The sequence below is a fragment of the Oreochromis aureus genome, linkage group 2, assembly GCF_013358895.1.
Source record: "Oreochromis aureus strain Israel breed Guangdong linkage group 2, ZZ_aureus, whole genome shotgun sequence".
Lineage (NCBI taxonomy): Eukaryota > Metazoa > Chordata > Actinopteri > Cichliformes > Cichlidae > Oreochromis > Oreochromis aureus.
In genome coordinates this window covers 1,568,730-1,593,757 of record NC_052943.1, presented here as the reverse complement: position 1 = coordinate 1,593,757, position 25,028 = coordinate 1,568,730, and the positions used below count along the sequence as shown (strand labels likewise).

General features: G+C 40.5%; 1 non-coding gene across 1 annotated transcript; it reads right to left on the bottom strand.

The window, feature by feature from the left end:
• Nucleotides 1-16,765: 16,765 nt before the first annotated feature.
• Nucleotides 16,766-16,847, bottom strand: trnal-uag. Its single transcript has one exon. It is a non-coding gene; the product is annotated as a tRNA-Leu (tRNA).
• Between the last annotated feature and the right edge of the window lie 8,181 nt (nucleotides 16,848-25,028).

Below are 25,028 nucleotides of genomic sequence, written 5' to 3'. Positions count from 1 at the left end.
ATCATCCACAGACCTGTTTGCCCGGTAGGCAAACTGCAGAGGGTCCAGCTGGTGGCCTGTAATGTCCTTGAGATGGGCTAACACCAGTCGTTCAAAGGATTTCATGACCGCAGACGTCAAGGCGACAGGTCTGTAGTCATTCAGTCCTGTGATGGTGGGTTTCTTGGGAACAGGGATGATGGTGGAGCGTTTGAAGCAGGAGGGAACTTCACACAGCTCCAGGGATCTGTTGAAGATGCGAGTAAAGATGGGAGCCAGCTGTTCAGCACAGGTCTTGAGGCAGGAGGGTGAGACACCGTCTGGTCCGGGGGCTTTCCTGGGCTTAATTACCTAGTTACTTAGTTACTTTTTAAAAACACGATTTACCACCTGAATAGGTAATAAAGCGATAGATCTTTCAGCCCAATTCTACTTTTTCTGCATAATCCATCATACAAAATGTAATCAAATGGAAACGTCTCTTTTTAAAACTTGTTTTATTAGTTTTAATCTTTTAACTTTATGCATGAAGCAAAAATTAAATTATATGCAACATTCTCTGACTGGAAGAAATTTGTTTAACATTTAAACCTATTTTCTGCACATTCCAGCACATAAAATAAAATATTTTTTTGTGTTTACACTCAGTCTTTCAAATAGATGCAAGTAAAACACAGCAGAAAATAAATAAAATCAAAGACTAGCGGTCCTGTTGCTCTATTTTCACCTGTAAAGCAGGACTGCGGTAGGCGGAGGTTTACCCTGGTGCAGGTGTGCCGCAGCGGTCAGTGGAAGAATCCGCGAGTTTCTCTGAATTTCCCACTCCGTGGTAGCTACTCGGTGTTTGCTCGGACGTTTAGGGGTTTTTTCGCTGTAAAAAGAAGTTTTCTTCCCACGCACAACGGACGCTAATGTTTTTGTCACTTTTTATGGAATCAAACTCAAAATAAGGTCAGTACTTCCACGCTTTAAACGCTGCATGCTCATACTCTCTCCGCACTCGATATATTATCCATTGTTGATCTGCAGACAGCTGTTGTCACCAACGTGGCACTCGCTTACGTCACTGTAATGAGACATTCTTGCAAAAAAAAATCACGGTTTTAGTAACGCAGTAACGCAGTGTGCTTACGGGAAAGTAACAGTAATCTAATTACTGTTTTTGCAATAAGTAATCGGATTACAGTAACGCGTTACTGCCCATCTCTGGTGACCGACATGCTAAATGTAAAGTTCCAGGAATGGGTCCATAAAGATCAAGTTTACAAGTCCCCTCCCTTTATCTTTGCATCACCTCCTGGTGTCCCATCCTGACCACTGCACTCTGTGGTATCACTGCAAACCTCAAACCTGCACAGAGAGCTGGTGATGAAAGCTCGCTCTCTGGGTACGGCCGAGCATTTTTCAGGTTTGTCAAGTGAATCAAGATGAGGATCATCCAAAATGCTGCAGCAAGAGTACTGACAGGGACTAGAAAGAGAGAGCATATTTCTCCTGTTTTGGCTTCCCTTCATTGGCTTCCTGTTAAATCCAGAATTGAATTCAAAATCCTGCTCCTCACATACAAGGTCTTAAATAATCAGGCCCCATCTTATCTTAATGACCTTGTGGTACCATATCACCCTATTAGAGCACTTCGCTCTCACACTGCAGGCCTACTTGTTGTCCCTAGAGTATTTAAAAGTAGAATGGGAGGCAGAGCCTTCAGTTTTCAGGCCCCTCTTCTGTGGAACCAGCTTCCAGTTTGGATTCGGGAGACAGACACTATCTCTACTTTCAAGATTAGGCTTCAAACTTTCCTTTTTGCTAAAGCATATAGTTAGGGCTGGACCAGGTGACCCTGAATCCTCCCTTAGTTATGCTGCAATAGACGTAGGCTGCCGGGGATTCCCATGATGCATTGAGTTTTTCCTTTCCAGCCACTCACTATGTGTTAATAGACCTCTCTGCATCGAATCATATCTGTTATTAATCTCTGTCTCTCTTCCACAGCATGTCTTTCATCCTGTCTTCCTTCTTTTACCCCAACCGGTGGCAGCAGATGGCCCCGCCCCTCCCTGAGCCTGGTTCTGCCGGAGGTTTCTTCCTGTTAAAAGGGAGTTTTTCCTTCCCACTGTCGCCAAAGTGCTTGCTCATAGGGGGTCATATGATTGTTGGGGTTTTCTCTGTATGTAATATTGTAGGGTCTACCTTACAATATAAAGCACCCTGAGGCGACTGTTGTTGTGATTTGGCGCTATATAAATAAAATTGAATTGAATTGAATTGAATTATTGCACAGCATATGACTTCTTATACATTTATCATCTGACAAACACAACTGTAAAGTTAATGATGAGAGTCTTGAGTTTTGTTGCACTGAATTTGATGCTGTAGTTTTATGCTGTCCACACACACGTGCAGCATTTGATGTGTTCCACCGTGACCTTCTACGGCCCTGTCAAGCTTTCCTAGAGTACCTGCCTGTCTCCTAGAATCTCCTCCAGGCTCTCTGCTGGGAGACACCACAACCCTTCTAGCAACAACATATGCCATCTTGGTGGAGTTGGGCTACCTGTGTAGGGTCCAGGTATCACCTCATGGTACCAGTAGCGACAGTGACAACGGCCAAATGAAAAACTTTCAAAAACAACAGCCAGAAAAGACAAGAAGGAAACGAACGTCACCTGTAAAAGCATTTCTGCATTAGAGGTTGTCTCATTGTCCCTCTGGAGCACCTGTTGTCATATGCAGTCCTTTAATTTTTTTAAAATTTTCTGAGCAGTGTATTTATCGTACAAATTATTGTAAATAATAAAAAATGTAGAGTATTTAAAATGAGCTTAACTTTAAGCATCTACAGCAGTAATATCTATATAACACTAAAGGGGAACATTTACTTTTACATGCATAATTTGCCAGTATTATCGGTTTGATGTGTAGTGAGGTATTTTAGGTCTTTTATTGCTACATTTACTGAAGGAATGGTCCTAAAAAATTCTCCATTGCCCATCATTGTTATCTAATAGTACATATTTAGATGGTGACAGTAGAGGAAATAGTATTTCACAATTGTTTGGGCAGGAAGAGAACAGCATGCTGCAGGATGCTAAATGAATAAATGACATGGAGGGCAAAGTGGTATGATTGAACTGATCCAGTGTTTTTGAACAGTGGAGGAAGATTTAAAGAAAAGGAACATCTGTTAAAATAAAAGTGGACGAGATTCATGCTTAAAAGGTAAATCGAGGAAAACATATCAAAGAACATTTCTACAAGTCGCGATGTAAAGACCTTCATTAAATGCCTCTGTTGACTCCATGTACACTCAAATCAGTTTGCTCTTGCCTGCTGACATCTGTGTAATGTGCACTTTTAAACCAAAAGACATATTCTTATTGTAGTTTATTCTATATGCACTCACATGTGCTGTACACTGTGGCTTTATGTGCAAACACCACACTCACCACTCAAGGAAATACAAATATCAGAGGCAGTCATTATATTGCACGCAACCCATTAACTAGCAAAATGTATTCATTCTCTTTCATATTACACTAAAACAGGTCCAGACAGCATCTGTTCTTCTGATATTTGCTTTTGTAGCCTTAAATGAAAAGAAGCACATTTTAGCTTGATGGAGTAAAAATGACTTGAATGCATTACTCTGTTTTCAACTATGAGCCGTCTGTTTAATGAACTAAAGCAAAACGCACAATGACAGTGTCTCATAAGCCTTGAAAACAGTTTGTGGGGTGTGCTGCCGTTAGGTCCTTATATGATCATGTAATAATAGTTTTTAATGAGCGTGGCTCCCAGCGTGAGCTGATGAGATGTGGGATGATTTTTCATAACTAGGTCAAGGTCTGAAAATATTTAAAATCCTGTAAAAACATCAGCACGGAGGCACACTATTGAACTTAATCACATTTAAAGGGAAAATATAAAAATATACATCTTTAAATATCTTCACACTCCCCACTGCTAATGGTCATCAGCCTTTTATAAATAATTATAATAAGAATAAGAATAACTTATATTTGTATAGCAACTTCCAAGAAACCCAGGGACACTTTACAAAGAGTATAAATACACAGCATTTCTATATAAATGCATACATACATCACAAAGTCTGGGCTAAGAAGTCATTCATTTTTACCTGCTTGGTTACTCTACATCAGGGGTGTCCAGCTCCAGGCCTCGAGGGCCAGTGTCCTGCAGGTTTTAGATCTCACCCTGGGTCAGCACACCTGAATCACATGATTAGTTCATTACCAGGCCTCTGGAGGACTTCAAGACATGTTGAGGAGGTCATTTAGCCATTTAAATCAGCTGTGTTGGATCATCATAGAGTATTCAAAAGTAGAATGGGAGGCAGAGCCTTCAGTTTTCAGGCCCCTCTTCTGTGAAGCCAGCTTCCAGTTTGGATTCAGGAGACAGACACCGTCTGTACTTTCAAGATTAGGCTTAAAACTTTCCTTTTTGCTAAAGCATATAGTTAGGGCTGGACCAGGTGACCCTGAATCCTCCCTTAGTGAGTGAAGAAGAAACACGCAGTGCATCATGGGAATCCCCCAGCAGCCTACACCTATTGCAGTATAACTATGTGTTAACAGACCTCTCTGCATTGGATCACACTTGTTTATTAATCTCTGTCTCTCTTCCACAGCACGTCTTTATCCTGTCTTCCTTCTCTCTCCCCAACCAATCACAGCAGATGGCCCCGCCCCTCCCTGAGCCTGGTTCTGCCAGAGGTTTCTTCCTGTTAAAAGGGAGTTTTTCCTTCCTGCTGTCGCCAAAGTGCTTGCTCATAGGGGGTCATATGATTGTTGGGGTTTTCTCTGTATGTAATATTGTAGGGTCTACCTTACAATATAAAGCACCCTGAGGCGACTGTTGTTGTGATTTGGTGCTGTGTAAATAAAATTAAATTGAACTAAATTAAAGCCTGCAGGACATCTGGACTTGAGGCCTGGAGTTGGACACTGTTACCACTGTTCAAGACTCAAGCTAGAGAGACACTTGAAAAAGTCACAAAAGAAAAGCAAACAAACTCCTGATTATTCCAATCCTGTCCTAGTCCCTACCTACTGGGACCATTTCATTAGCTGTAAGACAGAAGGGAACAGCCTGGGCTCAATGGATAAGAGACTCTTACAGTAACATAGTAATTGCACTTGTTCCCATCTCCAGTTCAGAGGTCTGAAAACTCCAGCAACAATGATATTTTTTCTTCCACCTCATCAAAAAATGTACTTGGAGAGTAAATAACAGCCTCATAACCAGCGAGTCAGTAAACACTTATGTTATCAAATCTGTTCTAAAAATTCTCGGCTCCAGTCTGGAGTGCTGCATTTCTCAGGTATCGATCATGTTTTGGCTTTCCTGCAGCTCTGCACAGATTGTCAAACCGAGGAACAACTTCCCTGCTGTACGTACAGCCTGCGGTCCAGGCCATTCAAGCTGTACTGCTGCCCAAACAAAAGCTGGAAGCAGATCACCAAAAGTAAAAGATGGCATCAAAAGCTTGTAACTGTTGGTTACTTTAGCTTTATTATGTTTTTGATTCAATGTCATTTTACATATTTGGTCAAGATTCTTTGACTCAGTCGAGAAACGGGACATTTAGGCAGAATAAAGCTCTAATGAAGCTAAACTAAATATTAGCCAAAGTTAATGCCACATGGAGCTTGTGTGGCAACAGTGACGCATTAATATGCCAGCACCTTAAGACATCCCATGCGCATATCGAATTGTCCATTGTGTGCAACCACCAGAAGAGATACTAATTAGCCTGATTGTGTTAAAGCCATCAAAACAACTTTACGTCCATATAAATGCACCTGAACCATCTGTGTGGGCATCCCCAGACAATAAAACACGCAGTGATGAGTTTCAGTGTGGGTGTGTTTTGATGCTGTATTTTTAAACTCTCCCTACTCTTATCTCTCCCTGAGGTATTACTGTGCTCTTCCTGTGTGCTAATTGGCTTAATTACAGGCAGCCTAATATGGAGTGCTGGGACTTATAGATGTCCCCTCGTTGCTCATTCTGTCTGGCCTGCTTACTTTCTCCATATTATTAAAAGCTATAGATTAGAAGGAACACAAACAAATATACATCTTCTTTCTTTTACAAACATAATATTACACCTGAAGGCTCTTCTCAAGGTTAGCTACATTTTCAACTGTGCAAATATCCTGCAATGTAAGAGAGTGCTACCCATAGCCATCTGTGTAATTATGGTGAAAATATGTGAATGGGTGCAGTCCTTCATGGGTCAATATCTGTAATAAATACAAAGATTTTTTCTGTCACTTTCAGTTTAATGCTTAATACTTTCAACAAATATTCTTGGAACAGAGCAGTTTTCTTCAGTCATCTTTACATGTGTGTTTTTTTCTTGACACGAATAAGCTTCAGCCTGCATTTTGGAAGCCAGACAATGATTCAGCCGTTGACTTCATCACACAATCATGCCTGGTTTTACGTTATACAAAATTAATTGTCTCTTCTTTGAACAGAGAGATTTCTGGATTATATTTTATACTATACACGATAAAACTTTCAGAGTATTTGCAATTTTCCGTTGAAGAAGAATATTCTCAAATAAATGAACCAATGCCCATCTTCACTGCTCTGAAACGCTGCCTCTCTGTACCCAGTGATGTTACTGCTCATGTTCATCCAGCCATTACTTTTTAGTACACTTTACTTTTCCAACGTTTTTTTCCCAATCCCAACTTTTTTTAGACACATTGCTGCCATCAAATACGGGTTTGTGAGATTTGCAAATCATTTCATTTTGTTTTTCTTTTGTTGTAAATACAGTCATAATGCAACCAAGGCATGGCAACGCACATGCCCTGTAAGATTTGAAAATTCATCCTCAAGGAACAATCAGGAAAGACATTCACATCCCCCAAAAACATTTCAGAATAGATTGCAGGCTCGTTCTTTCCAACCTATTTCCATAAATTTGGGAATGTGTCTGTTTGGGTGAGACGGTAAGCTATTAGGAATAAATATGTTTTCAGATGATAGATAACTCCACATAAATTATTCAACTTCTTAATGTGCATAGCAACACTCACAGCAAAAAGTAAAGTGGCAGCAACTTTAACTGTGCCGCATCAGCCCAGAGGTGTTACGAGTTTTCAATGGCCTTCTGGGAACTAACTCTAAGACCTCACCTCAACAGTAGGTGTGGAACCATCTCTGCAGTGCACAGTGTTAATCCACTGGCTCACTGCAAAAGAGGAGCCCTCGATTAACCAATTCCTAATCATTTTTCTTCCACATCAGTGCCTGGTTAACTTTCTTAGTTCAGTGCAGATGGTGTTGTGTAGTGGGGGAGGACAAGTCACTGGTCCTCTGACCAGTGCTGAAACTTTACTGCTGTGTACAGGTTCGAGTCTGTGTTTGAGCGCTTATACTGAGAACTGTTAAAAATGGAAATTCACTTAGTGAGTGATTTAAAATGGACAACTGTTTTCCCACAACATACGACAAGAATTACATAATGCTAACCAGTATGTTATGTAACTGTTTTTTTCACATTATCCAAATTGACGTTTGTAGAGCTAAGTCAAATCAAGTGTTCATATAATAGACCCTGAGATTGTACTGTTAGAAATCTTAGTTAGCATCTTAGTTTTCTGAAATTCCCTTTGTGTCTGTGTCACCTGACAAATACAGAGGTACATACATTTATCAATAAAGTGCAGTTACAGGTTGGTTCTGTTAGCCTTGCACATGAGCTGCTCATTAGCGGCTAATTATGTTTAAAGTCATCAGAGCAACAGGTGCTGAATTTAAATGGTGTTTATGTATGTTTGTTAATAATTTTATGCATGAGGTTAATCATCTGTCTGTGTTCAGTTTTATTTGTGCTTCTCAGTGTGTCTGCTCACATGTAATCTTGTATCCATGCCTACACACTGGAGCAGCAAGATGTGTCTGTGGGTGCAGATTTGCATTTCTGTGTGCGTGCATCAATGCTAAGAATATGTATGTCTGAATAAACAGCTAAGTTGCTGTGATGAGACTTCACACTCCACTGCACTATGGTGATAAGGCCATTAACTCCCCCTCCCAAAGAGTAAACAAGCACCTGTTACCCTCACACCCTTCAAAACACACAAACACACACCTTCCATTTAGTCCTGAAGCTCCACAAATACCTCTGTCGCTGGCACACATTATGTATGTTGATGGAATTCCCAGTGACCCAAAAAGAACTCGAGTTATTACCCCTACAACCTTTCGTAAAAAAAGAAATATCCTATTAGGTCTAAACTTGAAACTCCCAGCAGTATTTAACAATTATCTAAGCATGTAATTGCTTCCTCTGACACTGATTTAATAATACATGTCCTGCAAAAATACGAGAAGTACAAGCTGCACTGATTTAAAAAAAAAACAAAAAAAAGGTAACTAATAAAAGTACATTCACAAAAACAGAGATCACAGAGAGGCCTCGTTTGAAGGACGTTTTAGAAATCCATCGCACTGTTCTTTCTGATATCGGTGATATGTATGAACAGGACAACATGTAAGTATATGAGAGTGCTGCAGTTATTAGAACTTCATCCTCAACAAGGTCATTTGTTTCTAAAATGTCCTTTCCCTTTGCAAATTTGTTGGTTTAAATAAACTTGGGTTTCTTTCCAGAATTATTTTCTTTAAGCATTGTTAGTTTTAAAACTGACCCTACTCTTAAATGACTGTATCTAACCTGGTGGGTAGCCTGGACTCTTTTAGAAAAGTAGTCTTCGTCTTTAAGTAGTCTTCAGGTATAACTTTCCAGGCTTTGTGAAGAACATAACAAAACTCTTCTTTCGGTAGCGTTTTGTTGCATTTTGTGTAAAGGCGACCCCACACTACATAGAGAAAAGACTGATATATGCCATATTACACAAGAACTGGACTGAAAATCATTGACAACAGGTATTATGGAGTGATAAATTCAAATTTCAGAGTTTTGGTTCAAAGTATTGCCAATATATATAAAGAATAGACCAGGAGAGGGCTACAACAGTAAGTGTCTGTGTTGGAGTCTGTCATGATTTGAGGCAGCACTGTCAAAACCCAGACCTCAGCATTATTAAAGAGTGGGGGGTCATTTTGACAGAGAATGGAACCAAAGCAATCAAAGAACCAACTAAAAGTTTTGGAATGTCCTTCAAGAACCCTGGAGAGCTATTTGTGAAGATTGCAGAGAGATATCAAGAAAGCTGAGTACATCCTGTTATGTGTTGAAGAATAAAGGTGGTCGTACCAAATATTGCTCTTTAAGCTGGTTAGGCTTGTACAGTACCACAGTTTTTGTTTTATATCCCATATTTCCATGTATTTTTGTACATTTCAATACAATGCTGCATGCAGTTCCCATTTCATAGCAAAATATAAGGAAATGAGGGGTGGCTTCATAGTTTGGACAGTACTCTACTGTTTGAGCAAGAAACCAGGTGAAAAGGAAACAAGGCAAGGAACATTAAAACTGTTCTACCATTGTGTAGATGGGAACAGAAATGAAGCAAATATGTCCGGGTCGTGCAGGAAATGTATGAGGACAGTGAGACAGCCATGAGGTGTGCAATAAGAGTTACAGATGGATTTAAAGGATTGGGATGGGACTACATGAGCCCCTTCTTTTCAACAGATGAGGTGTCCATGGACTGTGGCGTCCACAGATGACATTGTAATCTATAGTGTTAGTAGGGAACAGGTCAAAGAGAGGCTGGAGAGGTGGAGGTATACATTCTTCTTTTTCCCAGTGTAAGTCAGTAGAAGCAAGACAGAACACTTGTGTTAATGAGAAGGAGATGTACACATGTTCACATACTGATAAGAGTTTGTTCTTACCCTGAGCTCTGCCATGGCATGTCATCTAGTGTTGTGACCTTTCTGGTCTCTTTTTGAAATCAACAACATTCGTATTAGGACGCTTTAGTTCATAGGCTGGTTGGTCAGAAGACACGTGTTTAGGAAAAGACTGTGGTTTGGGGTAGAGTATACCCTTTCCCCAAAATGAACGAGCTGGTTGAACAATCTCACAAATATCATGACCTTTGTGTCTGGATACAGATGCTTAATTAGCCATACCAGCAGCTCTGACAAACTGACAGTAATTTGTGCCCCAACAATAAGAATGGACCGGATACACTAGCAAAACAAAAAAAGCTAACTGCCCTCTTTCTTCCCTCAATTGTTCCTCAACGCCTTGCCTCAAACCATGTGATCAACCAGGTGAGCTATGTTGTGCTAAGTGTGGCAGACACAAAATCAATAAAGGGTTGGATAAGGTTCTAGTGGTTCACATTTAGCAAAAAGATAACCTCAGATAACTCAAAGACATAGCACACATACACCAATGCATACACACACAGATGGTTTTGATAGAGATGGAAGCCGACAGATCACAGTAATTAAAAAAGATAAGAAAGTAGCCATTCTAACACAGGCACCCACACACATACACATATGGACTCTGAAGCATCAGAGATAATACAGCTAGAAAGCACCGAAAACAGGTGGAGGGCAAGAGGTGACACAGTGAAATGATTGTTTCAGACATTTTGAAATTACCTTTGTAACTTTTATAGTGTTCACAAGTCCCATAGAAAGAAAACATTTACAGGATATAGTTACAGTGGTTTTGGAGGCATACAGGAAATGTATTGGAGTCAGTGAGAGTTGCAAGGTCGGGTCAATCTAATTGGCTTTCTGAAATACAAAGATGTCAATGTGCTGCAAGATTAAACACTATTGTTGTGTCCAAGTTCAAAGTCCATATTTCTCCCACCAAATCCATTGTTACAACCCAAGGCATGTGCATTTCATAGAGTACTGACAAATATCAACGTCCCAAACAGTGCAATTGTCATGATCCTGGGTCATTTTGACCCAGCGTTTTGTGTTTCCTTGAAGTTCATTTTGTGCCTCGTGTGTATTCTGATTTGGTATTCTGTGTCCTCCCCTTGTGCCCTGTTCGTGTTCTGGATTTCCTGTCTTATTCTGAAGGTCGGTGTCTGTTGTCATCGTGTTCAGCTTGTCTCCTCAGGTCGTCTTGTGTATTAGAATCAGCTGTGCTCCCACCTGTATGTCATTACCTGGTCTCCTTGTTTGTGTGTGTATATATAATGGGTGTCAGTCTGTGCCTGTTGTCGGCTCGTCTGTGTAGTCTGCTTTAGTCTGCGTTCATCTGTGTCAGTCTGCGTTACTCTATGTTCCATGGTGTTTCGTTCGGCTCTCTGCATCTCTCTGCCCCGCACCCTGTCTCGTATGTTCTCAGGTTTGTTATTTAGTTTATCCCAGTTTAGGTCTCCTTCAGTTATTTGCCAGGCCTCACTGCCTGTTTGCCACCCTGCCGCTTTTGTAATTAAACGTCACACTCTTCACCAGTCGCTTGCTTGCATTTTGGGTCCTCATTCATCCTCAACACGACTGCTGCCCCAGCCGTGACAGCAATAGGTTAGCATTAACAAAGCAATAATGAAAAAAAGAATGTTAATATACAAAGACCTTCATGATTAAGTTGTAGCCTTTTTATTGTTGTTCCTCTCTTAGTTTTTCCTCATTCACATATGGTCCCTTATTAGTTCAATTCAATTCAATTTTATTTATATAGCGCCAAATCACAACAAAAGTCGCCTCAAGGCACTTTATATTGTACAGTAGATCGCACAATAATAAATACAGAGAAAAACCCAAAATCATATGACCCCTATGAGCAAGCACTTTGGCGACAGTGGGAAGGAAAAACTCCCTTTAACAGGAAGAAACCTCCGGCAGAACCAGGCTCAGGGAGGCGGGGCCATCTGCTGCGACCGGTTGGGGTGAAAGAAGGAAAACAGGATAAAGACATGCTGTGGAAGAGAGACAGAGATTAATAACAGATATGATTCGATGCAGAGAGGTCTATTAACACATAGTGAGTGAGAAAGGTGACTGGAAGGGAAAAACTCAATGCATCATGGGAATCCCGGCAGCCTACGTCTATTGCAGCATAACTAAGGGAGGATTCAGGGTCACCTGGTCCAGCCCTAACTATATGCTTTAGCAAAAGGAAAGTTTGAAGCCTAATCTTGAAAGTAGAGATAGTGTCTGTCTCCCGAATCCAAACTGGAAGTTGGTTCCACAGAAGAGGGGCCTGAAAACTGAAGGCTCTGCCTCCCATTCTACTTTTAAATACTCTAGGAACAACAAGTAGGCCTGCAGTGCAAGAGCGAAGTGCTCTAATAGGGTGATATGGTACTACAAGGTCATTAAGATAAGATGGGGCCTGATTATTTAAGACCTTGTATGTGAGGAGCAGGATTTTGAATTCAATTCTGGATTTAACAGGAAGCCAATGAAGGAAGCCAAAACAGGAGAAATCTGCTCTCTCTTTCTAGTCCCTGTCAGTACTCTTGCTGCAGCATTTTGGATTAGCTGAAGGCTTTTCAGCGAGTTTTAGGACATCCTGATAATAAAGAATTACAGTAGTCCAGCCTGGAAGTAAAAATGCATGAACTAGTTTTTCAGCATCACTCTGAGACAGGATATTTCTAATTTTAGAGATGTTGCACAAATGGAAGAAAGCAGTCTTACATATTTGTTTAATATGTGCGTTGAAGGACATGTCCTGGTCAAAAATGACTCAAGGTTCCTCACAGTATTACTGGAGGCCAAGGTAATGCCATCCAGAGTAAGAATCTGCTTAGATACCATATTTCTAAGATTTTCAGGGCCGAGTACAATAACCTCAGTTTGATCTGAATTAAGAAGCAGAAAGTTAGCGGCCATCCAGGTCTTTATGTCTTTAAGACATTCCTGCAGTTTAACTAATTGGTCTGTGATACCTGGCTTCATGGACAGATAGAGCTGCGTGTCATCTGCATAGCAGTGAAAATTTATGCTATGTCTTCTAATGATGCTGCCTAAGGAAGCATGTATAATGTAAATAGAATTGGTCCTAGCACTGAACCCTGTGGAACACCATAATTGACCTTAGTGTGTGAAGAGGACTCTCCATTTACATGTACAAATTGGAGTCTATTAGATAGATATGATACAAACCACTGCAGTGCAGTACCTGTAATACCTACAGCATGTTCTAATCGCTCTAATAGGATATTATGGTCAACAGTATCAAACGCAGCACTGAGGTCTAGCAGGACAAGCACAGAGATGAGTCCACTGTCAGAGGCCATAAGAAGATCATTTGTAACCTTCACTAAAGCTGTTTCTGTGCTGTGATGAGCTCTGAAACCTGACTGAAACTCTTCAAATAAGCCATTCCTCTGCAGATGATCTGTTAGCTGTTTGACAACTACTCTTTCAAGGATGTTTGATATGAAAGGAAGGTTGGAGATTGGCCTATAATTAGCTAAGACAGCTGGGTCTAGAGATGGCTTTTTAAGTAAAGGTTTAACTACAGCCACCTTGAAGGCCTGTGGTACATAGCTGATTATTAGAGATAGGTTGATCATATTTAAGATTGAAGCATTAATTAATGGCAGGACTTCTTTGAGCAGTTTTGTAGGAATGGGGTCTAAAAGACACGTTGATGGTTTGGAGGAATTAATTATTGAAGTTAACTCAGAAAGATCAATTGGAGAAAAAGAGTCTAACTTAACATTGATGGTACTAAAAGTAGCTGTAGATAATGTTACATCTGTGGGATGATTATTGGTAATTTTTTCTCTAATGATAAAAATTTTATTTGTGAAGAAGTTCATGAAGTCATTACTAGTTAACGTTAAAGGGATGGTTGGCTCAGTAGAGCTCTGACTGTTTGTCAGCCTGGCTACAGTGCTGAAGAGAAACCTGGGGTTGTTCTTATTTCCTTCAATCAGTGACGAATAGTAAGATGTTCTGGCTTTATGGAGGGCTTTCTTATAAAGCAGCAAACTATTTCTCCAGGCTAAATGATGATCCTCTAAATTTGTGACACGCCATTTCCTCTCCAGCTTACGAGTTATCTGCTTTAGGCTACGTGTTTGAGAATTATACCACGGAGTCAGGTACTTCTGATTTGAGGCCTTAGTTTTCACAGGAGCTACAGTATCCAGAGTCGTACATAGTGAGGAGGTAAAATTATTAATAAGATAATCGACCTCTGTTGGAGTAGCGTTCAGATAGCTGCTCTGCTCTATGTTGGTACAGGGCATTGAAGATGATAACAGTGGGTGGATTATATTCTTAAACTTAGTTACAGCACTTTCGGAAAGACATCTACTTTGATAAAGTCTACTCTCCACTGCTGTGTAATCAATTATTGTAAATGTAAATGTTATCAGGAAATGATCAGACAGCAGAGGGTTTTCAGGAAACACTGTTAAATGTTCAGTTTCTATGCCATATGTTAAAACAAGATCTAGAGTGTGATTAAAGTGGTGGGTGGGTTCTTTTACATTCTGAGAGAAGCCAATTGAGTCTAATAACAGATTAAATGCGATGTTGAGGCTGTCATTTTTAGCATCTACATGGATGTTAAAATCACCCACAATAATTATTTTATCTGAGCTGAGCACTAAATCAGATAAAAAGTCTGAGAAATCAGAGAGAAACTCTGTGTAAGGCCCAGGTGGACGATAGATGATAACAAGTAAGACTGGTTTCTGAGTTTTACAGCTGGGGTGGACGAGGCTAAGCATCAGGCTTTCAAATGAATTAAAAGTCTGTCTGGGTCTTTGGTTGATTAATAGGCTGGTGTGAAAATTGCTGCCACACCGCCCCTCGGCCTGTGCTTGAGGTTTCTGGTAGTTAGAATGACTCGGGGTGTTGATTCATTTAAACTAACATACTCATCCTGCTGCAACCAGGTTTCTGTAAGGCAGAGTAAATCGATTTGTTGATCAATTATTAAGTCATGTACTAACAGAGACTTGGGAGAGAGACCTAATATTTAATAATCCACATTTCACTGTTTTACTCTTTGGTTCAGATGTGGATACTGTATTGTTCTTTCTTTGTGATTTTTATATGTTTAAGTTGTTTATTGCTGGTTTTTGGTTTGTTTTTTGTCTTTTGGGAGCTGACACAGTCTCAATGGAGATGGGTTTTGGGGGTAGCAGGAGGAGAGAAGCTGCAGAGAGGCGTGTAAGACTGCAACTCTGCTTCCTGGTCCCAACTCTGGATAGTCATATTTTGGGGGTTTAATAAATTTGTCCATATTTCTAGAAATGAGAGCTGCTCCATCCAAAGTGGGATGGATGCCGTCTCTCCTAACAAGACCAGGTTTCCTCCAGAAGGTTTGCCAATTATTTATGAAGCCCACATCGTTTCTGGGACACCACTCAGACAGCCAGCAATTTAAGGAGAACATGCGGCTAAACATGTCACTCCTGGTCTGATTGGGGAGGGACCAGAGAAAACTACAGAGTCCCACATTGTTTTGGCAAAGTTACACACCGATTCAATATTGATTTTAGTGACCTCCGATTGGCGTAACGGGTGTCATTACTGCCGACGTGAATTATGATCTTACTGTATTTACGTTTACCCTTAGCCAGCAGTTTTAAATTTCCTTCAATGTCGCCTGCTCTGGCCCCTGGAAGACAATTGACTATGGTTGCCGGTGTCTCTAGCTTCACATGTCTGAGAACAGAATCGCCAATTACCAGAGTTTGACCCCGGCGGTGTGTCGCCGAGTGGGGAAAAGCAGTTGAACACATGAACAGGTTGGTGGTGTACCTGGGGCTTCAGTTTAAGACTATGCTTCCTCCTCACCGTCACCCAGCCGCCCTCTTTCCCCAGCTGCTTGGGGTCTGCCGGGGAACAGCTAGCGGGGCCTACGCTATCTTCGGCTGCACCAGCTACAGGGGCCTGGCTGGCTACGGGTGAATGAAGGGTGCGGCCGAGTCTCCAATTCAGTAATCCTGGCCTCCAGAGCTGCAAATATGCTACATTTGTTACAGGTATCATTACTGCTAAAGGAGGCCGAGGAGTAACTAAACATCTGACACAATGAGCAAGAAAGTGCAGGAGGGACAGGTGAAGTAGCCATGGTGCTAACGAGTCGGCTACGAGCTAAGCTAAGCTAGCGAAACAGTACAGAGACAGTAAGTAAATACTTTGGCTATAAATTAGGTAGTGAGTACACAGAAAGGGTGATTCAGATGAAGCACGTTAAGATTATACTATGAAAAAGGGATGTATCAAAAGATTTAAATTAAATTGCTAAGCAGAAAAGCTACTCAGAAACACCACTGTGTTTGAGCAGGAACAGGAAGTGATACTATACCACAAAGCGGGACCAACATTTTTATTTACAAGTTTACTGGATGGTTGGAAGGGATAAATCTACTGTATTATGCAATACATTATGCTGGAGTTGGCTATATTTTGACTGTTTGATATTAAAAAGGCCATGCTCTGTGTATAGTTATGGGAATGCGTCAATAAACACTTACGCATACTTTAGTAAAAAGATCAGAAAATTATTAAGTCTTCCATTTTGCTCATGGATTGTTTCTCCTGTTAAATGTATATAATAAACTGATAGGAATTTATATTGTCTGATATAGCAAGTGTGTCTATGTGTTCATTACAAAGTTCTGTGGATTTATAGCACAAAGCAGAAACCTTTCATATGCTGATGTTTTGGGGGAAGTGAAACAAAGAAATAATTTTATACGTCATGCTTCAAGATTTCATGTGCAGTATATCTATGCACAGTCAGTGAGTGGTGGGTGGTAGGTTTGGTGTCTCAGACACTGGTCTCTGCTCTCGGTGGACGATGCGATTTTGCTTGTTTCACCAGGTGATGACCTCCAGCTCATAATGGGGTGGTTTGAAAAACAGTGTAAAGCAGTAACACTGGCAGTGGTGGGATTTGAACCCACGCCTCTACAGAGACGGGAGCCTAAATCCAGCGTCTTAGACCACTCGGCCACACTACCTGATGCTCAGATGACTGGCTATGGGAATGATAGTGTACAGTTTGATGCTGCTACATCGTTCTTACTTTCACTTTTATCAAAAGTTTAATGACTTTGGAAAAAGGTTTTTCAGAAATATATGCCTTATGTGGAAAACAAATGAAATGTGAAGGATTTATTTGAAAAACTGCTGAAATGGAAAAGCAAAATAATATTCATGAAACTATATGCTTTATAAAACAGACAAAGAAAATATACACATTCTGAATCTTTTTCTTAGGTACGTATGTTCAACCTGCCTGTTGCGTCTATCTAATCAACCAAACATATCAGGTCAAAGCATTTAGGCATGTACACATGGTCAACATAGTCTGATGAACTTCAAACACGCAACAGGAAGAAAGGTAAGTGAAAGTAGCAGATGGTTAGTCGGAGTTTTTCAGAAACTGCTCATATACTGTGATTTTCCCACACAACCATCTCATGGGTTTATAAAGAAAATATAGACCGAGCAGCAGTTTCATGGATGAAAATACCTTTTTGTCAAAGGTCAGAGGAGAGCGGCCAGACTACCTTGAACTGATAGGAAGGCAATTAATCAATGAAGAAGAGGAGCATGCAGAAGAGCATCTCTGAAAGCAGTTGGGCTACTGCAACAGAAGACCATGCTGGAGGCCACGAGGCCAGGAAACTGAGGCTAGATTTTACACAGGAAAGTGAGCGATCTAGAGCTATGACTGACAAAAGTACAGACTGTTATGATTCAAGTGAGAAGTAACAAAGTAACAAATATCTTTAGTAGTGAAGTATGTGCAGAAACAATGAGAAGTGGTTGGGGAAAAACGTTCCTGATTTGAGAACTGCACTAGTGACAAAGACTTTTCTGCTGTGAGAATCCAAAACCAAGGTGATTTAGAAAAACTGTGACGAATGAGTAAAAAACGTTTCACCACAGTTTTACAGAGTTGAAGAGTTTGCATGTTCCTTGATTACTTTGGCACAATACTTACAGCAGAAATGTTATTCTCACTACTTGTACGGTTTTCTTGATTGTTGTCAAGCAACAGTTTACTCAAACTTCACATTGTCCACACAGTTAACACACAGGCCTAAACAGAGACACAAGTGACACATTTTGCTTGCAAAAGGCTCTAACCGTACCAAAACACACCAAAACACTTAGAATATGAAACAAAACCTAACTCGGGCAACAAAATCCAAAATACAGCACTCTGTGTGAGTCAGTGCACCATTGCATATCCTTCAATTTGTTATCTTTCTCCATAGGCTGTGTCAAAATCGCCTTCTTGCAATGAATTGGATCCAGAATCAGAAATGCTTTGATACAAATTTTATTGATTCCATGACTTTTTTCAAACTGTGGTTGAAAAAGGAAATACTGTAAATATTACAGAAAATACATGTAGACCAAAATAAAATCTATTACAGTATAGGAAATAGCAACTATTGATCCTCAGTGTCTTCTGTCTCGTCGATGGGGCCACATGGCTTCATCCACATCACATTCAATACTGTGTCTTGCATTGCATCGAGGGGAAAATCTTCTTGCATGCCGCATCCAACCTTGACATTCCTCTGCACCTATCTCTTGGGCAGCAGCAGTCATTGCGTTCAACAAGGGCATCATTGGGATGGTGATCATAAACCTTTCACCTCCAAGCACTGAAGAACTCGTCTATGGGATTCAAAAATGGGAAATATGCTTGGAGGAACTGCACCATCACACAAGGGTGTACTGCAAACCACGCATTGACAAGGCGAGAATGGTGGAGCGCCACATTATCCAGATTATGATGAAGAGTGGCATGCCAGATCACAACAGGCTTCTCTCCTCAGGTGGGATCAGCCTCTCATGAAGTGCATTTAGGAATGTTATGTGGTGTTTGGTGTTGTATGGGTCAATAGTGGGAATAGGGTCATTAGCGAGGGAAGCAGACATGGTTATGTTGGCGCCCCTCTGTCCAGGAACTGTGAACGTGGCCCTGTACCCAACAAGGTTCCTTCCATATCTCCTCACTTTACAGCGATTGAAACTGGCTTCATCAACATAAATGAAGAGGTGATGTGGCCCCAGCTTCAAGCTCCACTGTTCTCTAAGTGAAAAAAGCAAAATTACAATGAAATGTGACGCCAGTAGACTCCAACTGCACGATATGACAGGCGTTACAGTATAGAAATGTTTCCTTACCTCCACGTATTGGCATCTGGCCTCCTTCACAACATCAGAGTTCCTTTGAATAGGAACTGTGTAGAGAAGGTTGCTTCTTATGACGTGCTCAGTGGTGATCAGGCTCACTGTTGATGTTCCTAAATATGCCCTGATCTGTGATCACTGCTGCCCTGATTTCACACAGCCTTATGGCATTGTTTGCTGCAACCCTGTTCACAGCAGCTGCCTGCTGCTCAGCAATAAAAATGTTCCCTCTACCACCAGAGAATGGCAGCTTTTGGATTCTATAAAGAATACATGTAATGGGAATGAGGAAAGAGTTACATAAAGTACATCACTGAAGATATTTCTGTATATACTGCACAGCAACACTAACTGTTCTCCTGTCGAAACATTGGATGGAGCCATGTTTCTGTTTAGAACAGGTTGTACTCTTTGTCCAGGCTCTCTAAGTGAAAGGCGATGATTGATAACATGATCAGTAAAAATTGCCTGAATATCTTCTGAAACTTGAGCTCTTCCAACTATACGTCCACCTCACACAGATTCCTGCACCTCTTACTCTCACTCTCATCTGCCTTAGACCTCCTCCATCCATGCTGGTCAAGAACAGCACAGACATGGCACCTTTTAAGGCCTGCAGACTGAGTGCTAATTAAAGATTTGTGTCAAACAGGTGCTTCAGTGATTCCACACTGCTCTACGTAGTTTCTTATAGTTCGGAAATAAGTGATTTCTGTTTGGTTACCATAGTTAAACAGCGGGCTTTGGGCTGCTTGTTTTGCAAAAGGGTTAACCCAGTTTTCATCATCGCTGTCTCAGCAGAACAGAAGACAATTCTTGCAAATAAGTGGATCATAGTTTCTTTAGGCAGGTCAAAGCAATCAAGAAAAACTGTGATGCAGTTCTCAGATGACATTTCCCCTCCCACGTTAGCCTTTCTCATTGTTTTCATACAATGAGAAAGGCTAACGTGATGACACATTCCAAAGTAAGACATTATACTGACAGTAAGGTCACACTAGTACATGTTTGTGTGTAATTAGCAGGGCCATGACATGCAGCAGTGATAAGTGCGATTTATGATTTGGAGCGGGCGGCAGGTTCGCCGTCCGCTCCAATCTGCGGACTCCCGTCATACAAAACTGAGAACATGTGTTTATCCTAGCTTTCAATCAAAGGGCAGTTTCACTACTGCCTCTGTGTGTGACTGGCCTTATTCTTTCGTACATATTTTATAATGTTTTGAGTGATTTGATTGAAAACATGAATAAAATGATGGACAGTATCAAAGCAAGTGAGAGATCACAGTTCTGACCGACAAAAGTACAATTTGTTTTGACGAGTTGTAAGATTCAGATGAGAAGTGCATCAATACAAGAACAAAATGTCTTTAAGTCTGAAGTATGCATAAAAACAACAGCAGTGTGGACAAACACAATGAAACGGATAGTGTGAGTGGGGAAATGTGTCCCTGATTCCAGAACTGCATTATGAGCGGCGAGAATGATGTTTCTGATGTGACAACTGCATGAAAGCAATCGAGAAAAAGTATAATAGTCTGGCAATCTGTCTACTCTGTACCCTACTGCAGTTTAACATATGACCAAAGAGAAATGACTTGAAAAAACTTCTTTTATTGGCAAACGACTGCTTTGACTGTATTATTTAATGAACAGATTAAAACGAGGCAGAGGAGAAGGCAAATGAAAGCATTGCAGGCCCTCTGTTTTCATTTTAAAGAACAGAGGTAGGAGACATCCTAAATCCAGTACCTAACAGTTCCAAGGGTTCCCAGCCTCTTAGAACTGCTGCTTCACCGCTGTGGCTGTTCCAATAACACATCATTCAATCCCTTATGCAATATACACAAACTTCTTTGTTCTCTTCCACTGCTCAGCTGGGGGCTCATTAGGTTCTTCAAGAGGCGTTGGCCAGCAGTTTGATTAGGCTGTATTTGTTTTATATCACTTTTCTCTTCACTTATCTTCAGCTCAGGCTGTTCATGTCTGTTTCTCTCTTTGACTGCATGGACCAGAAGAGGCTCCTTCTGTTTGATGTTGTTGCTTTTGTTCCACCTTAGTTTTTCATTTCGCACATTCTTCTGCTTTATCTTTCTACATTAATATTTGAAACCGTTTTTTCCCACAAGTGAGTGTTGCAGCCAAAACCCTGTTTTATATTCAAGCTTTACACATTTTCACCTTTGAGAGTTGCTTAATACAACCTCAGTTTTCTGTTGTTGACCTCTGAGCTGCTCAAGAGGGGTTGCCAAAATGAAAGTCAGGTTCCTTGCTCAAGGGACTGTCAGCGGTTCTCACTGAAGCAGTGTTAGTCATTCACTTTTAACACCCACATTCTCCCCATCCCATGAAGCACGGGAGCCTGAATGCACCGGTGAGAATATGACTGACTCACTCCCAGTCGAAATTGCTTGTTTAAAATGTGTGGGTGAACGGGCTCAGATGAAAATAAAAGATGACACAACCGATACGGCCACAAGGCGAGCGAAATGCAGGGACAAAGAGAAGAGAAGAGAGTAAAGAGGCCTCGCAAAGTGAGGCAAGGTCAAGAGAGAGGGGACAAGATGAGAAGATGGAGGAGGTGAGGTGAGACGAAAAGAGAAAGGAGTTTAAAAGGGGGCAGAAGATTTGGTCACTGAAGGCAAGAAAAAGTGGGCACAAGTTGGAGAAGAAACTTTGATGAGTATTAGTTTAAAGTCGAGGCTTATATAAGCAGAATGGAGCACAGTTAGGGTTATTTCCTTCTGAGAAATTATAAAGTTTTACTTGGGTCATGTTTAGTCCTGAATTAACAATCAGGCTCTTTGGTCACATTCAAATTTTGGGAGTTGACACACTGGCTCAGACTTTAATTTGCTTTCAGATGACATATATCATATATCATTCATATATCATTTTTGATTGGCACTTATTTCTTTGGTGTCCTGTATATTCATGCACAGATAGATAGATAGATAGAGACTGCTTCTACAAACATTTATGAGTGAGTGAGTCACTACAGCTGTGGAGACGTGTCCTCCGCCGTGACCAATCACGCCTCTCCGTCTGGCAATCTGATAGACGAGTCTGGGTTTGGCGGATGCAGGGAGAGCAATGCCGACTGCACTGTGCCCAGTTTGTTAGAGGTTGCATTATGATGTAGGGTTGTTTTGGGGAGTTTGGCTCGGCTCCTTAGTTCCAGTGAAAGAGGATCTCAGCACCAACCTTCTCAATGCCCAGTGTTCTGCAGATTTGTGATTCTCCATTGTAGTCATGCCCTGTTAACCATCAGACAGAAATGCAGCAGGGCTTCTTACCTAGTACAGCAGGCCCTAATTACTATTCTGGGTTTTTGACATGACAAAAAGTTAATTTACATCTTATAATTGTGCAAAGTACTCTGGTCTGATTTTTAAATGACTTGCACACTGTAATACGGTGTCCATACAGCTCAGGTATCACACCGTGTTCTCTGTAGTCACAGTCCTGTCTTTTTTGTATAAATTGGAAACAAATGCCAACAAGTAACATGGAGGAAAACTCACCAGCAAACACTAAAAAAAGACTTGTGACAAGATAAGCAGCAGGATACGACACAGGGAGAAGTTAGATAACAAGGCAAAGGAGTGTTATTGGGAGGGCTCGATCCACATGAACACAGAGAATGGATACTTTGTAACCATTCATAATTCTTAACTCCTTTAATGTGTAGCTGCTCAATACAAACTTATAAGCATGTATGTCAGACTCTCAGCTACTGAGCCATAGCTCTGTGGTTAATACACGTGTTTTTTTTTACATCCCTTGCCCTGCAAATACATTTTCTATATAATATTATTATTTCATATTTAACTGTACGTAAACCTTTTGTGTCATTTTCAATTGTGTATTTCTGTTGATAATTTTATATTTCTTTCAGTTTTCCTTGGTATTTAATGTTGTACTATTATAATATTCTTATGTGTTAAGTTACTGAGACTTGAAGTAGTTTCATATAATTTGTTATAGCACAGTGTTTCATGATAACATCTCATGTTGTAGTTGGAGTCTCTCACAATGACTTCTGTGTCTCTCTTAGATGTAGTGATGATACACTGTGACAGTTACGATCAAATTGTTACATTTCATAAGCTGCTTTGCCTTAAACTGAAGCATAAATATCTTCTTTGCACTCATAATGTTGTAGCCTGTAACCATGTAACAGTTAGATGTGTGTCTGAAGTGTAATGACAGTGCTCAGTCAAACCACACTGTTGTATTTTAAAAGGTTTCTTTTTAAAAAACAAAGGCGTAAAGGTTTTTCATTTTTCCCTGTGATGCAAATATGTAGATCACTGCTGTCTCTAAGGCGTGTAACATAGCGACAGGATGTAACGTCAACAGTTAAATGTGTTATAATTATAACTTATAAGTACGACAGTGCCACGATCACATGAACATTTTTTGTTTAAGGTGTTGTTTTTCCCTCTTTCATTCTGGTCATATCTTTGGGTGTGTCATTCTACAAAACAGCAGCTTACCATTCTGAGCAGTTTCTGATCTTTCAGTCCTAAAAGCAGCATCTATCTCTCTGTATTCAATTATCAACTTGGACTTGCATGAACAGCAGCTCCATGATGCATTGCACTGGTGACGCCACAATCCCGAACTTTAAAAATCACCAGTTATTAAGACGACAAAAACCAAAAAGAGTTCTTGGGAGAGCGATTAGAGCCTGCTCCTGTCCAGCTGTTTGAAGACTCAGTTTAAGAATCATCAAGTGTAGTGCATCAAACCGCACTTTTCCGAAAGCCTAGTTTGTGTTATAAATATGTGCTAGTAGTCTCCACACTGTCTCGCTGAACACTATTTTACTGAGTCATAGCATCCACCTGGCCTTCATCAGGTCCAAACAATATTCATATAATCACTCACACACAATTATATATACATTCACTACCACACACCTCATCCACCAGGTAGAATTCAATCATCCACTTAGAGAATACTAGCCAAAAATCCAATGCTTTATAGAGGTCTTTATCAGGAGTCGGAGGAGATAATAGCAGTAGAAACAGAAACTGAGCTCAGTCACCATGAAGGGCAGAGAACAGACGATGAAGGAACACTGAAGGAAAACACTGAAAATGAGCCAATATAAGAAGAGAGATGATGCGAGAAGGTAAGATTGGAAGAAGTAGAAGCACTTAAACGGGCAAGATTGACTTTCAGGGTTCCTCAGTGACTCTCTCTATTCTTCTAACCAGCACCTTTAAGCTGAATCGAGCAGCTTATTGTGTCTTGGCAAAAAACTCAGTTGAAGAAAAATCAAAGGGGGCGTGCACATTTGAAAGCTACACATTAGGTTAGACCAAACCAACCTGCTCAGCTTCTCTACTAACTTATGCTGAATGTGAGCGTCTTGATGGACGCTCAGTTGGATAGGTTTTGGTTTATTAAGACACTATTTTTGTCTTGTGTCTTGGTTTTGCCTTATCACTTTAATGCTGATTTATCAAAACCAACAAACAAACAATAACGTCTTAAATTAATTACTGAGTAAACATTTTAAAGATTATTCCAATTTATGTCCATCTGGCTATTTATTACACCAGAAACAAAATCATCAGCACATCTATGGATTAGTGGGTAAGGCTTTGGGTTACACAGTGGGCCACTATATAAAGTTGCAAAGACAACTGGAATGAGCCACAGACACAGACTGACTGCCAGAATAAGCCCAGTATAAGTTAAAATGATAACAATGCAACTCATAGTGTTTCACAATAAGATCAAGTTAATGACAAAACGTGCAATAAAATAGAAGAGGGTTCTAAATGACCTAAAAGAGACTCAAAGTGTCCACAAACATTTGTGAAATTATCCAAAGTGGCTTGAAATGATCACAAAAATATGCAAAACCACCACAGTGTGATTCTGAACAACTCCAAGAGTCTTAAAATAATAATCAAAACCATAAAACATATCAAAATGACCGATACTTACACAAGGGCACGCACAAGCGACACT